This window comes from Lactuca saligna, chromosome 6 (genome assembly GCF_052625555.1).
Source record: "Lactuca saligna cultivar CGN05327 chromosome 6, ASM5262555v1, whole genome shotgun sequence".
NCBI classification, from domain to species: domain Eukaryota; kingdom Viridiplantae; phylum Streptophyta; class Magnoliopsida; order Asterales; family Asteraceae; genus Lactuca; species Lactuca saligna.
This window is the reverse complement of record NC_136422.1, coordinates 166575256-166587990: the sequence shown is the minus strand read 5'-3', so window position 1 is coordinate 166587990 and position 12735 is coordinate 166575256.

Here is a 12735-nt window from a genome sequence, read left to right as displayed (position 1 = left end):
ATTACTTTGGATTTGTGATGTTAGTAGCAATAGTAAACTAAGTTGCCATTCCCCATGAATTTTACTTAATTATGAACTCTTAAATATATATTAATCCTTAAATTTTACTTAATTATCATAATCTTTTAGTGCCTCGCCAGGTTGTATCGGAACGGGACCGATGATGTATGATTAAATAAATTATATTTCTATTATATAAGTTTTTTTTAATTAATTATCACAATAGTGGCAATAGATTTAGTAGATTTCACATGGACACTTATATGTTTAAAGTCTGCTTCTAGGTTTGAGGTAAACTGGCCACAAGAAATAGCAATAAAAACAATGTAATTCGTTTTTTTCCTTTCTATTCAATTAGTGATCTTTAATTGACACATTATTGAAAAGTATTCTACTTGGTATCCAATTATGTATATACATTTAAATGCTAAAACACATGCTTTTAACTTTTTAATTTATAAAATTTCATTTATTTGGTTATAAACGTCATATACTTCAATCACAAGCAACAACTAGAACACGGACTGCTTCACACCTTCACCTTGTGCACCAAGATAATCACAAAAAGAATTAATTAACGTAACAAGCACAAAGAAGTGAAACTACTGGACACTTACTATGTTCACATGAACAAAATGATAACCGGTGACAAAATAAAGATTAGAACTTTAGCTTAATGATTATACCTTGCTCACAAAGGTACATATGAGATAATCTAACACAAGCACACATATACGCAAGAAGGGAACGATGAAAACAGGAGACAAAAAATATAATAAAAAGAATACTTTTAATTGCAAAACTTAGAACATAAAACGTAAATTTAGATCAAACTACATGAGCCTATTTATACGAACCAGTAAAAGAAACCTAATGAAATATGTCTACTCCAAAATAGAATCCAAAACATATACCAAAACTAAAATATGATTGTCTTTCCGAAAATACCCCTGGGGATAAAATTGTAGCAGTTTCTGGATTATCCAACATATTACCCCAAATTCGGAAATTGCATCATCTTGGCTCCTAAGCATCATCTTATTATCTTCAAACTATTTACTCATCTTTTCTTTCTTTCCAATAATATACCATTTGACATATACCAAACAAAAATCTGATGCACCTTTAATGTTCCTTAAAATGTGATTTATTTCCTCTAAAAAAATTTTGGTCTTCTTTACAGCTATAAGAGTGTTTCTCGGGATAACAACAAGCATTCTATCATCTTTTGTCTTATTTCACTCCTTTCTTTTTATAGCAGGTGGCTTTTAAACATTATTTTTTCCAGTTGCGTCGGTAGTTTGGTTGGTTTATCAATTTTTTGGTTCTTTCATTTTTTTTTTCGTTTTCCTATAATAACAACATTCTTTCAAAAGTATGGTTGTTGGGGAATCTGATAGGGATGCAACTTGTTTTTTTTTCCTATAATGAAAATGTACTTTCATCCATTTATATATTTTTTTCCTGTAATGAAAACGTATTTCATCCATTTATATATAGATAACATATTAATAAACTTAAAATTCAAACTTTGTTTAAACGCAAGCACTTAAAAAGTTTGTAATTTGAAAATTTTAGGTTCGGGAAATTTAGTAGAATTGTGATTGGAATTGTTTGCTAAAGCTAAAATGGGGTTATTATGTAGTTTTCTTTTAACACAGAGACTATTTTGAAAATATAGTTACACAAAGGTTTTTTTGTCAATTAAATAACATAGGAACCAAATTTAACTTACTTTATTAAGACAATGGTTGTTTTGAAATTTTAATAACACAAGGGCTATCCTACTATGAAATACATTAGATAAGGTTTTTCTGTCATTGATTAACATATGGAGCATTTATATCTTTGTTGGCAACCTACTATGAAATACATTAGTATTTTAAGGTAGAATTGTTAAAATTTAACTAAAATTGTAACATAAGGGTTGTTTTATAACACATGGGTTGTTTTGTAAATTTAATAACATTGGGACTGTTCTGTCAAATGAGTAACATAGGGAGCAATTATGTAAGTTTTAGTAATATACTATGAATACATTAGTATTTTAGTATAGAATAGTTAAAAGTTACATGAAATTTTGTAACACGGAAACTATGTTGTAAATTTAGTAACTTATGGACCATTTTGTTAATATATTAACTTAGTGACCAAATTTCACTAAATTTTATTAACACGTTTACTATTTTGTAAATTATCATTTTTATTTTCCATTTTGCAAAATTTAATGTTTGGAGATGTATAATTATTTTATTATTAAGTTTTATTTTATAATAACAAAAATAATGCTTATATAATTTTTTATACATCATTCGAGTGTTAATACTTACTTTCAAGTTTCAAAGTTGTTTATTAACAATGAAATTTATGAAATCATTGTTTTAAAAAAAGTAATTGTTTTTATAATGATATTTATGTATAAAAATGTTTGATTTATAAATACTTTTTACAATTTTATTATTTATATTAATTTTTATTTATTATTAGCATATGTTTATTACTTCACCATTTGAATATATAGTTTTTTTCTTCTATGTACTTATTTTTCTGTTTAAATTTCATATAATATCATTTCCAAAGCTATTTCTATTTTTTTAAAACTATATTCATATTTGTATTGCATTATACAAAATCATAATTTTTTTAACATTTCTATAAAACAAATTATTGATCGGATATTCAAACCATTATGATTTTAAAGTTTTAACCTATCACTATATTATTATCAAACTACAGACAAAATAAATATATTTATAAATTATTTAATTTTTTATTACCATTGATCAGTAATTAACTTAAAATTTAATTAAAATTAATTTTATTTTTTTCAATCATGGTAACCACGAGTTATAACCTAGTATATATATATATATATATATATATATATATATATATATATATATATATATATATATATATATATATATATATATACACATACATACATTAGTAAGCATTTAACATGTTTTGCTGAATTTTAAGAGGTACAAAACTTATTGCATTATTTACAACAATTTTATGCATTGAAGAAAAGAATGTTATTCGGTCAACAACCGAATTTTAAGTGCTACAAGTGATAAAACATCAAGAACAATTCTATAATGCATAAACTCATTCTTATCCCTAAAATATATCAGAATCGATCAAAATTTGACCGAGTAGTCCTCATCTTTAGCCAACTGAATAAGTCTAACTCTGAATACATGTTATATAGCATCTTTCTCACCCTATTTCAACAATGAGTCTCCAAGAACCCTAGAACTAACTCCCAAAAACTCAGCCTTCCACTACTCGATGTGTCCCTTTGATGTCCACCCTCTCAACTTTTCCACATCATTAACCAAACCTCAACAACACCAATACCTTAATCTCTCCCCCCTTGACCGTAAGCACCCTTGCCACCATCCAATGTCACCCCCTCCACCCCTGGGTTCTCCCTTCAGTGCGAATCACAAAACAGTCCAACGAACACTCAAATCCTCATCTCCTGGTACACGTTATAAAGCGTATCGACTAGGCTTTTGACATGAAATTCTCATTTGAATTCTCTGCAATATTATCCCAAATCGATTCCAAAACTATGAGGAATAAAAACGATTACATAAGTAACTATTAATCTATTTTTTACAGGATTGCAATTCCACATATTCGACCCACAACGATTGTTGCTACTGCTTTCAAGAACAGAGACAATGGAGGTAAAATCATGTTTGTATTTTTTGATTATTTTTGTTTTCATTTCTCTCGGTGTTATTCTTCTCATGTTTGTTTCTTATTTCTTGATTTTCCATAGTTGCTTTTTTGATTTCCCATTTTTTGAATTGCTTATGCTTTTTGTTGACTGAATTAAAGCTTTTTGTTTGTTCGATCAATCCAATAACTGTTTTGGGTTCTCCAGTATGTTTTCACAAAAGTTGCATACATGTCTCTTTATTAAAGGTAAAAGTCTAAATCAACCTTTTCAATATAAGCTTTATTTGCTTTATTTTCATGTTTAAGATTTAAAAACCTTTGAGGTTTTGATATTTTATTTTGTTTTCTTCTCAGAATACATAAAAATATATATTTTTACATTTTTATCATTGTTTGATAGAACATGTAACCCAGGCAGTGTTCTAAAAGGTGCGCCATGGCGTGAGGCGTGGCTCCGCTGTTACGAAAAGCTTCATAACGTTGCTGTTAGGCGTGGCGCATGGCAAGGCGTGATATGGCGCGCCATGGCGCGTTATGGCGTGTTATGGCGCGTGTTTTTTCGTTTGAGACACGGTTTTTTGCTCTTTGTTATGTCTTTTCAAATCGGAGATACAGGTATTGTGGTTTTCGTTAAATTTTTGTTACTAGTTATTGATCTAACACTTATAAAAAGTAGTTATATTTAATATAAATTTATATTTATGTGGTAATATAATTTTAAATTAATACAAAATCGCCGCCACATCACGCCTTGAAAAACGTCATGGCTCATTAAGCTTGAGGCTTGACCAAGCCGCCACGCCACGCCTCACGCCATTTAGAACCTTGAACCCAGGTGTTCGATGAAATGTCTTAAAGAAAATGGATTGAAGATACATTTTAGCTTGTCATGAAACTTTATAGCCAAATCACCCGTGAGTTGATCTTCCTCTCAAGTGTCCACCCGTTCTCTCCAGGTAAACACAAATAAAATGTGAAATAACAATGTTTTTTAGTTTCAATTTATGTTCTGTGTTAATAAAGTTTATAGTTTTTCATAAAATGAATGGTAGCCTAAGCCTTCAAATGTTTCAGTAAGATTGTATCTAGGAATTAAAGTTAGTTAAATAGGAAGCTATAGTAAGAAGTTTGTTGTCCAAGGCTTCAATTTCATAGTTCTTAGTTAATACATGTTTTGGATTAGTTTCCTGGTTAGATTTTATGGCCATTGTTGAGGGATTGGATTTTCTTTCAGTACATGTGTCAAGATGTAGAATTAACAACATTCCTACTCATGGTATAAAAACCACCACTAATTAAATATGACAACTTTAGGTAGTTACTCTTGGTATATTGAAATTGTACCAATCATGAACTATGCTTATGCTCTTTTGGAAAGGTGGTTAAATGAGCATTAGGACATGTAATAAAATTGGTTTTGCTACTTATGATGTTATCACTGTCGAAATTTCAATTTGATCAGTTTCTCACACTTAACTTTTCTAGAGTAGGAAAAATTTGTTGGCATTACACCTTTTAGTTCGTACACACATTTGTAATACAAATACATGACTTTTGGTAGTTACCTAATGAGTAAGTTTAGATGGCGTATAAATTCGAATGACGAAACTGCCCTTCTTAAGTTGGTGGCTGATTTTCGTTTTCTATAAGTTTCACCTGTTGATGGAAGGACATTGACGGATTACATGCACGCAAGGAGTTTTCTTATGAGCTCTTAAGGTCGAGTGGAAAGATCAACTCATGGGTGATTCGGCTATAAAGTTTCATGACAAGCTAAAATGTATCTTCAATCCATTTTCTTTAAGACATTTCATCGAACACCTGGGTTACATGTTCTATTAAGCAATGATAAAAATGTAAAAATATATATTTTTATGTATTCTGAGACGAAAACAAAATAAAATATCAAAGCCTCAAAGGTTTTTAAATCTTAAACATGAAAATAAAGCAAATAAAGCTTATATTGAAAAGGTTGATTTAGACTTTTACCTTTAATAAAGAGACATGTATGCAACTTTTGTGAAAACATACTAGAGAACCCAAAACAGTTATTGGATTGATCGAACAAACAAAAAGCTTCAATTCAATCAACAAAAAGCATAAGCAATTCAAAAAATGGGAAATCAAAAAAGCAAATATGGAAAATCAAGAAATAAGAAACAAACATGAGAAGAATAACACAGAAAGAAATGAAAAAAAAAAATCGAAAAATACAAACATGATTTTACCTCCATTGTCTCTGTTCTTGAAAGCAGTAGCAACAATCGTTGTGGGTCGAGTATGTGGAATTGCAATCATGTAAAAATAGATTAATAGTTAATTATGTAATTGTTTTCGTTCCTCATAATTTTGGAATCGATTTGGGACAATATTGCAGAGAATTCAAATGAGAATTTCATGTCAAAAGCCTAGTCGATATGATTTATAACGTGTACCATGAGAAGAGGAGTTGAGAGTTCGTTGGATTCTTATGTGATTCACACCGAAGGGAGAACCCAGGGGCGGAGGGGGTGACATTGGATGGTGGTGAGGGTGCTTACGGTCGACGGGGGAGAGATTAAGGTGTTGGTGTTGTTGAGGTTTGGTTAATGATGCTGAAAAGTTGAGAGGGTGGATATCAAAGGAATGCATCAAGTAGTGGAAGGCTGAGTTTTTGGGACTTAATTCTACGGTTCTTGGAGACTTATTGTTGAAAGAGGGTGAGAAAGATTCTATATAACATGTATTCAGAGTTAGGCTTATTCAGTTGGCTGAAGATGAGGGATACTTGGTCAAATTTTGATCGATTCTGATATATTTTGGGGATAAGAATGAGTTTAAGCATTATAAAATTGTTCTTAACGTTTTATCACTTGTAGCACTTAAAATCAAGTTGTTGACCGGATAACATTTTTTCTTCAATGCATAAAATTGTTGTAAATAATGCAATAAGTCTTGTAGCTCTTAAAATTCAACAAAAACATGCTAAATGCTTATTAACACATGTGTGTGTGTATATATATATATATATATATATATATATATATATATATATATATACACACACACACACACACAGAGAGAATGCATATCAAGACCGATTCATAGGAATTAATTGTGTGTTAAAAAGTAATACAAAAAACACTATATCATCGTATATCCATCACCAAAAGATAACATTTGTGTTTGTTGTGATACTTTTTAACGCACAATTAATTCTTATGAATCGGTCTTGACATTCATTTGTGTGTGTGTATACATACATACGAATGAATGTTAAGGTCGATATATATATATATATATATATATATATATATATATATATATATATATATATATATATATATATATATATATATATATATATATATATATATATATATATATATATGTCAAGGCCGTTTCAAGGAAATTAATTAGGTGTTAAAAGGAAACACAACACAAACAATATATCATCGTATATTCATCACCAAAAGATAACCTTTTTGCACGTCAAACTTGGTTCTCCTTTATTGCATTTGCATTATGTTGTCCTTTTTCGACTAAATCATTGGAAAAACCAAGGCAAACTTTTATTATCGATATGGTACTTAATGGATAAATAGTATACGGTATTATATTATCGCCACGCACATACTTAATATCCTATAAACCATTTTCCATGTCATATATATATATATATATATATATATATATATATATATATATATATATATATATATATATATATATATATATATATATATATATATATATATATATATATATATATATAGGTTTACGTTCATTTGAGATAATTTCTAATTTTGTGATACCGTGAGAACAAATCTAAAAATAATTTTAAAATCCAAAATAAATGAAAAAATCCAAAAAAAAAAATTTAATACTATTTTCGGAACTTGAATTAACTAAAATAAATAAATAAATAAAAAAAATCCCGTTTTTTTTTTGAAAAATACATGAAATATTCTAATAGAATATTACACTGGCATATTCTAAAAAATAATTTTAAAATGCAAAACAAATAGAAAAAAATCTAAAAATTCTTTTTTTAAATATTATTTTCGGAACTTGAATTAACTAAAAAAAATAAAATAAAAATCCCATTTTTTTTGAAAATACGTGAAATATTCTAATAGAATATTACACTGTATATATTCTAAAAAATAATTTTAAAATGCAAAATAAATGGAAAAATCAAAAAAAATTTAAAATATTATTTTCGTAACTTGAATTAACTAAAAAAAATAAAAAAATTAAAAAAATACGTCTCACGGTTTCACAAAATTAGGCCGTCTCACATGAACCTAATCATATATATATATATATATATATATATATATATATATATATATATATATATATATATATATATATATATATATATATATATATATAGAGAGAGAGAGAGAGAGAGAGAGAGAGAGAGAGAGAGAGAGGTGGGTTCAATTGAAAAAATAAAAAAGGTTGAAACTGAGGGAATCATTCTCAGCCACTCATTTTATTCAAGCATAAAAAGACACGGTGACAAACTTGTAAATATGAGAACAACCTTCAATCTCAAATACGTATCTGTAGTTCAAACTCATTCATCGTTCATCATCCAAATGTGTTCTCCAACTTTCAACAATCATCCAGATATCTTCAATTAAACCATAATCAACATCATCCAGTGCTAATCAATCATCGATCTTCGTCAATAATTAACACGATTCAACAGTTAACAACAAAAATTTGGTTTTGATTCTTTTAATTCAACCTTCAATTGTGCTTGAATACGATCAGATCTTCAACATCTATGATTAATTATACTCCCAATGTTATTAGATCAACATCATCGATAATCAACAAAATTCCACTTCATATCATTCATTCAACATCGATTATCAAATAAAACTTGAAAATTGAGGTCAGAAAAATATCAAATGAATATATCATCTAATATTCACAAATGAATATATTATGTAATATTCACATGTGATATACCATGTAATACTATGTAATATTCCGATATGAAAATATTATCTAATATTCATAAGTGAATATACCATCTAATATTCACAAGTAAATATACTATGTAATATTAATAAGTGAATGCATCGTCTAATATTTAAATATGAATATACTATGTTTATTATATGCTATATTCATATATGAATGATACTTAAACTATAAAAAAATAATAATAATAATCATAGTTTTTATTCATAACTAAATAACGAATGTACTGTAGTAAAAATCTGATTCATTTTTATTCACTTATTAAATAACAATAGCTGAAAATATTAAAAAAAAAATTATTTTATCTTAAAACTATATCAATATGGATGTCTATTTGTAGAGAATAAAAAATCATGAATTTTGGTATATCTAAAATCATTTTTCGATAAAAATAGCTTCTTAAAAATTAAAAAAATCGAAAAAACTATGTTTTTGTATAGATTAAGGTAATGATTAGCATAGTTTAACGAAAGATGTTTTGTTCGAAAACACATGTTTATTTCTTTTCCATTTCTGCTGGTACGGCGTTTTTGCGGCAAAAATAAATGAGTGGCTGAGAATGATTCCTCCATTTTCAACTTTTTTTTTTTCTCAATTGAACCCTCCTATATATATATATATATATATATATATATATATATATATATATATATATATATATATATATATATATATATATATATATATATATATATATATATATATATATATATATATATATATATATATATATATATATATATATATATATATATATATACTACCCTATTAAAAACAACGTTTTGTGAATCTTTGGTCATTCAGAAAAACTTGGAGGATTTTTTTTTAAAGAAGCTGTATATTGGCTGTAGGTAAACTCCTAACAAGATAATTAAGAACATAGATATTTGGAAAACTAGTAGTTATTTTATTTTAAATAAATAAATAAATTATAAATAATTTTTTTTTTTAAGTCGACCCCCCATGAAAATAAAACGAACATCTTAAAAGGAAGAAATAATATAAAAACAAAACAGCCAATTGGTTTCCATGTGAATCAAACCGCCGGTTTTCAAAAGGCCGTTGTTTGTTCACACATCTGTCGACTGTTTGCGAGGTTAATGGGACCCTTTTCTAGTGACCCTGGTTCATGATACACTCTCTTATTCTCTATTTGTTGGAAACAAAAAATATTGTTTAAATATAAAACTGTATTATTAGATACTTAAATAGCTTTAATAGAATAAGTAACAAAGTTGTGTACCGTAATCAACTAATATTGTACAGGTACGTTGCTGAATTATATATCTTATAAAAACCACAAAATGGTATCTTGATTTTCTATTTTAAATTCAAAACATTTTTTTTGTTAACATGATGCACGACGATAAATTCAATCACCTTTCAGCCCACAAAGGCACAAACCATATGTCCATATCCCCATATCTATGAGATTTTTAGATGATATTAATTGGATTTATATATATATATATATATATATATATATATATATATATATATATATATATATATATATATATATATATATATATATATATATATATATATATAGGGTTAGGTTCATGTGAGACGGCCTAATTTTGTAAGACGGTGAGACGCATTTTTTATTTTTAATTTTTTTTTTAGTTAATTTAAGTTCCGAAAATAATATTAAAAAAAAGAATTTTTTGATTTTTCCATTTATTTTGCATTTTAAAATTATTTTTAGAATATGTACAGTGTAATATTCTATTTAGAATATTTCACGTATTTTTCAAAAAAAATAGAATTTTTTTATTTGTTTTTAGTTAATTCAAGTTCCGAAAATAATATTTTAAAAAAGAATTTTTAGATTTTTCTATTTATTTTGCATTTTAAAATTATTTTTTAAAATATGTCAGTGTAATATTCTATTTAGAATATTTCACGTATTTTAAAAAACAAAAACGAGATTTTTTTTTATTTATTTTTATTTTTATTTTATTTTATTTTTAATTTTTTTTAGTTAATTCAAGTTCCGAAAATAATATTTAAAAAAAGAATTTTTGGATTTTTCCATTTATTTTGCATATTAAAATTATTTTTAGATTTGGTCTCACGGTCTCACAAAAATAGAATGGTCTCAAATGAACCTAAACCTATATATATATATATATATATATATATATATATATATATATATATATATATATATATATATATATATATATATATATGGTTTGGGCTAATGATCCATGATAGGCTAAGTTTATGTGAGTATTCATGAAGAGTTAGCCCACATGAGATATAGATCATAACCCAAGTGTATGGATTAAGGTTTATCTATGACTCTTGGATTCCTACACTACATATATATGTCCCCATAGCCTAAAATCAATTACCCCATGTGTTCCTAGAGTTGATAGAGCCAATTTTAATGCTTTGGAACCTCTCTCTCGAGTCATCCAATTGTTGGTGGTGTTTGTGACTTATTAGATGCATCATATTTGAGGTGTTAAGTTCTTAAAGGCTAACGATAACAAGCTACAATAAGAGGTAAACAATCTAACTAGTCTTATGATTCAATTATCAAATTTTGTATGCTAGTTTAGGCTTCATGCTTTGGAAAGCAATTTTAAATGTGTAAGTAGAGAAAACATAGATCCAAAGCATTAGGTTGTATGTGCACCTTAAGGTTGTTATAGTGATCAAAACCCTTAAGTGGTACCAGAGCCTAGGATTATTTTTTATTATATTGTTGCATTGCTAATTGTTTAAAGTTGAAGCAAACTGAAATTAGATTCTGGCAGACTGGACTCGCTGAGTCCATGTATGAACTTGACGATTCCATCAATTTACTTGACGAGTCGGAGAGTCTGTTGGCTGTTTTTTCGAGATTTTTGGCTTGTATTGGATTGGGATCACTACCACAAACTGTTTTGCATCATAATATCTGTTTTTTCTGATATGGTAGTAATTATAATCATCCAATCAAAAGATAATTGTCAAAATTTTAAGATAAGTTTTAGTTTATATGATAAACAAAATTACTTGTAAATTGTTGATTTGATATTATCTTGCTTTATGAGTTTAGTTAGATCAATCCTAGATTATATAATAATTTTATATGTTGAAAGTGATCTAAATATTTTTAATGACTTCCATAACTTGTCCTCAAGTTATGGAACATGAAAACTCTCATCCATTAAAATGACATTAAATTCATAAGTTATAGAAATGAAGAGTTTTGAAGATTTTCAAAACTTACCCTTATGTTTTGGAATTTGTAAACTCTCACTAATGAAACATTTAATTCCAAACCCTAGAATTTTAAAAGTCAAAATTTAACCCTTATACTATTATTATATTAAAAGTTAATACATATATATATATATATATATATATATATATATATATATTATATTTATATATATATATATATATCCATAAGACAAATCAGTCTTACCGTTACTAGGTCTCATTCACGAATTCGGTTTATAAGGGGGGTATAAGGGTATTGCTTATATGTATAGAGAGATAGAGTGCACGTCGCGCTATCACGCCTTACTCTTGCCCTTGGGCTCAGATGTACATGAAACAAATCAACAACCTATAAAAAAAATGCTTAGTGAGTTCCCCATAGCATACCACACACAATACACATACTCATATCATGTTAGCTAATTAAAGCTACACATATATCACATAAGCCATGCATACAATAGATAAGGATGCCACGGGCTCGTCTCCAGGGTCTTACTCTAGGATGCCATGGGCTCCCCACATGGTCTTACACCTAAGTATCATGGGCTCTCCCATGGTCTTTGATAGGAAAGCCATGGGCTCCCCTCATGGTCTTACATCCAAGTATCATGGGCTCTCCCATGGTCTTCCATAAAAAACACACAATCATATAGCATATCTAACACAGAATAATTAAAACATATATCATGGTTACATAATGGGCCGGCCATGGTGCCTTAGACCCATTGGTATGGTAAGAAGACTCACATATGTCTGCTGAATACAAAAGGTACTCTCCTAACAATCTGAAACCTCCCGAGCTAAATAATAATATTAATCAATGTTAGGACCTTAGATTCA